General features: G+C 34.6%; 1 long non-coding RNA gene across 3 annotated transcripts; it reads left to right on the forward strand.

Moving 5' to 3' along the window:
- The first annotated feature begins 3,889 nt into the window (after nucleotides 1-3,889).
- On the forward strand, nucleotides 3,890-6,136 carry LOC134956930 (uncharacterized). Of its 3 annotated transcripts, none has more exons than XR_010186305.1 (5): nucleotides 3,890-3,970; nucleotides 4,750-4,853; nucleotides 5,265-5,325; nucleotides 5,647-5,742; nucleotides 5,852-6,136. It is a non-coding gene; the product is annotated as an uncharacterized LOC134956930 (long non-coding RNA). The 3 variants fall into 3 exon arrangements; XR_010186307.1 differs by lacking the exon at nucleotides 3,890-3,970 and adding an exon at nucleotides 4,254-4,598; XR_010186306.1 differs by lacking the exon at nucleotides 5,265-5,325 and having other exon boundaries at nucleotides 3,898-3,970.
- Nucleotides 6,137-6,399: the final 263 nt, after the last annotated feature.

Here is a 6,399-nt window from a genome sequence, read left to right on the forward strand (position 1 = left end):
CGGGATGTGGTGGATCTGCACCACAAACTAGATAGTACTGAAGAAGAAATTATATCACGTAAACAGAAGAAATTTTTGCGAGATAGAAATGATTACATATCTGGCCAGATACATCATTTACCCATTAATGAAGGGAGGATGGAAGAGAGAACTCAGGCACCATTGATGAATCACTCACGGTATGATAAGAGATACCAGGGTGACTATAGACAGTATCGTGGGAACTATGGAGGCCAACAATCTCATAATAGATCCAGAAGGAACTATCAATCCCCCCATTACAATCGGAGAGAAGAATGGAGGGGCTATAGGAATAGATACCCCTCACAACAGGGTGGACAAAGGAATCGATTGGTTTCTTTTCGTGATAGATCTGATCAAGGGAACTATTCGTATAGGGGTAGATATAATACTGACAGATCCCCTACTCCAGTTAGGCAACAGAGAGGCCATTTTTTAGAAGAACGACGAGGACACAGATTTCCTCGCATACAACAACAAAAAGAGGAACTTCACACAAGATTAGATTCTCCACAGGGTGTGAAGAGAGGACACAATGGAGGAAACGAGGATGTAGAGGGGGCAGAGAGAAGCCCGAAAAAACGAAGAGCACTGTTCCATCAAGAGAAGTCCCATCTGGGGTTGTCAATATCGCAAAGAGACAGTTATCAACAGCGGAAAGCTCCTTATTAGAGAAGGGTTTAAAATTTGCGCCGGATTCACATGTAAATAAATTTAATTTATTTATAGACCTTAATAAGTATATTCGGAAATTGACCATCCATAGACATTTTCTTAAAAATCCCCCAATTGAAAGTTCCAATAAAGAGAAACCTCCATTGGTAAAATTACCTTCTAAGTTTTACCCTGTAGAATCTAAAAGTAGTAATTTGGACATATTTTATGAGTCTGTTAAGGAGGACTTTAGAAAAATGAAATCAAAAAGTTCTAAATATGGAAATAATCTGAACCCTCAAGAGAAAGGAGCCTTGAAGTCCCTTAAAAAAGATAAGAGCATAGTGATTAAAGGGGCCGATAAAGGAGGAGCTTTGGTCCTTCAGACAAGAGAAGCCTATTTGAATGAGGCTTCTAGTATACTACTAGATGGGCATACATATATTAAATTACCTGGCAATCCTACTAAAACTTACCAAGAGGAATTAACCTGTCTGTTAATGAGAGCGTTGAGGGACAATTTGATCTGCAAGGATGAGTTCGATTATTTGGACGTGAAACATCCAATAGTGCCGAACTTTTATCACATACCAAAGATACATAAAAGTAATACAAATCCGCCAGGAAGACCTATAGTGGCAGGAGTGAATTCTCTAACTTCTAATTTGTCGCACTATATTGATATTCGACTTCAACCTTATGTAACTAAAATGGACTCATACCTTAAAGATTCTACAAGTGTCCTCCAGGAACTAAATTCCTTTATTTGGATAAAGGATTATTATTGGCTCACTCTGGACGTCCAAGCGCTATATTCTTCTATCCCGCATTCTAAGGGTATAGAGTCAATTAGAGCAGTTCTATCTAATGATCCCGAATTATCCAAAAAGGATGTGTCATTTCTGCTGGAAGGCATAACATTTATTCTAAACCACAACTTTTTTGAATTTAACAACAAATTCTATTTACAAAAACAAGGTACAGCGATGGGGACTAAGTTTGCCCCATCGTACGCTAACCTTTTTATGAAGGAATGGGAAGATACATTTGTTTATGGTTCTGAATATTGTGAAAACATTGTTTTCTATCGCAGATACATAGACGATCTTCTTTTCATATGGAAAGGAGATAGAGCTAGTATTGATGACTTTATGGCTTCCATTCAGATCAACAATCTGAATTTAAAGTTCACCTATCAAACTGATTCGCAGAAGATAGACTATCTTGATCTCACCTTAATGGGAACAGTAGGTGAAAAGATTAGTACAAAAACGTTTTTTAAGGAAGTGGACACCAATAGTTACATCCCGCAAACTAGTTGTCATTTTCCAGCATGGAAAAACAATGTGCCATACGCTCAATTTCTCCGTTTAAGACGTAATTGTACCAGCATTGAAGACTACTGGGATCAGGCAGCAGTCATACAAAAGAGATTTGAAGAAAGGGGCTATACTGTTGATATGGTCTCTAAGGCCAAAATAAAAGCATCTCTACAAGAAAGAGATAAGATGTTACTTCCTAAGGATAAGATTGAACCAGCAAGACAACAGTTAAGACCTTTTATTACACAATTTAACCGTGAAAATCATTCAATTAGAAAAATTCTGGAACGCCATTGGGGTTTACTTTTGAAGGACCCAATTTTGGGCCCTACGCTTCCAAATAAACCTAACCTGGTCTTCCAGAAATCCACCAATCTGAAAAGTATAATAGCACCAAGTAGACTATCTGACTTAGTACAACACAGAAGCTGTCCAGACTCCATTATACCTACAAAGGGTTGTTATCCATGTTCAAAGTGTATCTGTTGTAAATTTATGGAACGTAAATCCATTAATATTAAAATGGAAACAGGGAAATGGTACAAATTAGGACACCTTGTGAACTGTAACACTGAATATGTTATCTATCAGATCACTTGCAGCTGTGGCCTATCGTATATAGGCAAAACTAAGAGAATGATTAAAATCAGAGTACAAGAACATATGAGGAACGTGAAAAACAAACTGACGTCCCATAGTCTCCCCAGACACTTTATGGATAAACACAATTCAGTTGTGACTAAGGAGAATTTCTCCTTTACCATTCTCGAATACATTCCATCAGATCCTAGAGGAAAAAGTAGAGATCTAACTTTATCCAAACAGGAGACATTTTGGATCTACTCTTTGAACACTCTCACTCCTGGTGGCTTAAACGAAGATATTGATATTGTGTCTTTCCTATAATAGTCTTCATAATAAAAGAGAAGTGAATAGTATTTAACCATTCCTATTATTAGTCCGGCCATCTTACAGTCCCCCCCCCCCTCCCCCTATGTTTATAGTTTTTTTAGTTTAAGTTTGATAAAAGGAATATACAACTTAGGGATGATTTAAGTATATATAGTATGTTCATGGTCTATCAATATATAACTCTTATGAAATGTAATATGTGGTGAATTTTTCTGTAAATGGGAAATCATGTTGATGTTGGTTATATTAATATTGTCGGTGTAATTTGAACCAGACAATTAAACACTAAACTTTAAATTTGAAACATGTCGTATCAATACTATTAGTTATTATTGCAATAAGTCACTTTAAGTATATTTTTTTATCAAATAGTTTATAATTAATATTATTTATCACAAATTGGTCACTTATATTGATTAACACTTATTTAATAAATAGCACTATTAATACCTTTATTTAATTGATGAGATAACAGCACTTTATTACTATTTAGAATTCAATATTAATGTTACAATTCTAACTGTGAAAAAAGAGTTTGACTTTAATGACCAAAGAACTCTTTAATAGTAGACCTTATAAAGAATTTTTGTTTAATCTTTATTCATCACAGAAAGAATCCCTAAAGCTAACCACAAAATTTAACATCCGCTGACACATCTCCATCGAACTACGGGACCATGGCACGCAAACAGCGATCGTGACTCGCATGTGATGTACTTCCGCCGGAAGTGCGTGACTGTGACACGCACGCTGTGCGTACTTCCGCCGGAACCGGAAGTGCGGTGCGTTGACACGCACGCGAGAGTGGAACGCATGTAGCGTTCAGATTTTGTCCCCTCTTATTTTTATAATGTCAGGAAGCAGAATTGATGTTAGTTAACCAGTAAGAATGGCATTCCACATAGTACTATGAGGTCTTAACACATTACTAACTAATAATAAATTAATTAATCAGCCAGCAGGAAGTGATGTAATATCAAGGGAGCTATAAAGGGATGCCCCTATATTGCCTCTCATTCTGTAGTTGGTATTCAGTGAGGTTGCACTTGTTCCTGTAAAAAGTAAGTTTGAGTACTATATTGGTATTTTTGGAACTTAGTTATTGGATGGTCTTTTTGAAAATTTATTAGATGAATGGATTCCTTAATTGAAGAGTAACTACTTAATTTTAATATGATTGTAATATACTGATTTAGTATTACTTGTCCACAGGGAATAGTATCATTCAGGATTTGAAATTTTTCCTAAGTCCTCTTTTTGGTGACATGTATAAACAGAGGTAGACTATAAGGTTCCACCATTCTTGATTGAAAATAGGTAAGAACCAGACTAATTTAGTGCAAATATTGAATACCATATGAGGTTAAGTATTTCAGATGTTAAAAAGTTCTTCTTGCTGGTTATAAATTACAGCTGTGAACTTAATTGGCTCTCTAATGATTGATTGAATATACCACTCCCCATTGCATGTTAGATTAAAGACATCATTTAGGGGATCTGTTAGGTAACCAGTAAGAATGGCATTCCACATAGTACTATGAGGTCTTAACACATCACTAACTAATAATAAATTAATTAATCAGCCAGCAGAAAGTGATGTAATATCAAGGGAGCTATAAAGGGATGTCCTTATATTGCCTCTCATTCTGTAGTTGGGATTCAGTGAGGTTGCACTTGTTCCTGTAAACAGTAAGTTTGAGTACTATAATTGTATATTTGGAACTTAGTTATTGGATGGTCTTTTTGAAAATTTATTAGATGAATGGATTCCTTAATTTAAGAGTAACTACTTAATTTTAGTATGATTGTAATATACTGATTTAGATTTACTTGTCCACAGGGAATAGTTTCGTTCAGGATTTGAAATTTTCCTAAGTTCTCTGTTTGGTGACATGTATAAACAGAGGTAGACTATAAGGTTCCACCATTCTTGATTGAAAATAGGTAAGAACCAGACTAATTTAGTGCAAATATTAAATACCATATGATGTTAAGATTAGTATTTCAGATGTTAAAAAGTTCTTCTTGCTGGTTATAAATTACAGCTGTGAACTTAATTGGCTCTCTAATGATTGATTGAATATACCACTCCCCATTGCATGTTAGATTAAAGACATCATTTATTAATTAGTTTGGGATAAAAAAGTTCTTCTATTTGAATCACCTTAAATACCTTACATTAAATACTGACATCAGTATGGTTTCTTATAATCAATTGAGGAAGTTGTTGTTATATCTTCTCTGATTTGTTGGTAGCATCTATGTTATTTTAATGGTAAACAGGATGTTACAGAAACATTTCCTATTAACAATCATTTGAGTGACAAAAAACTATTTTATCTTTATCCCTTTTAGGGAACGTAACATCATCTAATTTCAACCAAATTTATATATATTTTTTTTGAAGTCTATCTAGGTATGTATTGTACAATGAGTTGTAATGTGGATATAATTGTGTGTATATTGTGAATTTGAAGTTTTATGTGGACTTTAATTGGAGTGTTCTATAACTATTGGTAGTTTCTGATACTTGTAGACCCTGCCCTTTGTATCATTTCCATCAGCTGAATTGATGTTGATTATGTGGATAAATACGGAGCTATTTGATTTATATTGACATTCATAATATTCTTTCGACTTTCCCTCCCTTTCCTCTTCTTTTGACTCTCCCTCCCTCTTCCTTTTATCATTTGTATAAGGATAATGTTTATTGATTATTATAACGATAATGTTTCAGATATTATATTTATCGAATTGAATATGTGATTGGATGTAATCATTGGATATTCTAAACCTTTCTAATCAATGGTAATCACTCCTACTATAAGAACTGGTATGTATGTTAATCCACAATAGATTTCAATGGAATACTTACCTGGATAATAATATGTCTTATTAATGAAGACTATATGATTTATATATTTCCATTTGTAACTATCCAGATTCCAAACCCCTGATGAAGTCCTAACGGACGAAACGCGTTGGGTTTTGCAACGTCTGGTTAACAAAGTCCTTATCACAAACATCTGGTTGGAGATACATCCATTTCGAGTTCTGACTGTGATCACCTGGCTGTAAAATCCTCACATCCAACTGTAATTTATGTATAAGATTGTAATATTGTTTTATATGAATTTTTAGAAGGTTGTGTCAATAACAAACGCTTAGGATAAATATCGTTTGTTTCTGTACAATAAAAACTTTTAATTATTGTCATACAAAAGGCATATTGGCTCCCACGAGAATCCATTTCTATTTGTAATCTACTTTTAATACCTTATCTGACAGAGGGTATTTCTTGTTGGTTTGAGACTAGAGGTATAGCGCAAGATATTAGGGTTGATTTTTTTGATATATATATATATACACACACACACACACACACACACACACACACACACACACACATATATATATATATATTTGTAGAGGCAGCACCTTTGTTCCCTCTTCCCCTGGCAGTTCATCACCCGACCAGGCAACAACCACG

Source organism: Pseudophryne corroboree, chromosome 9 (genome assembly GCF_028390025.1).
Source record: "Pseudophryne corroboree isolate aPseCor3 chromosome 9, aPseCor3.hap2, whole genome shotgun sequence".
NCBI classification, from domain to species: domain Eukaryota; kingdom Metazoa; phylum Chordata; class Amphibia; order Anura; family Myobatrachidae; genus Pseudophryne; species Pseudophryne corroboree.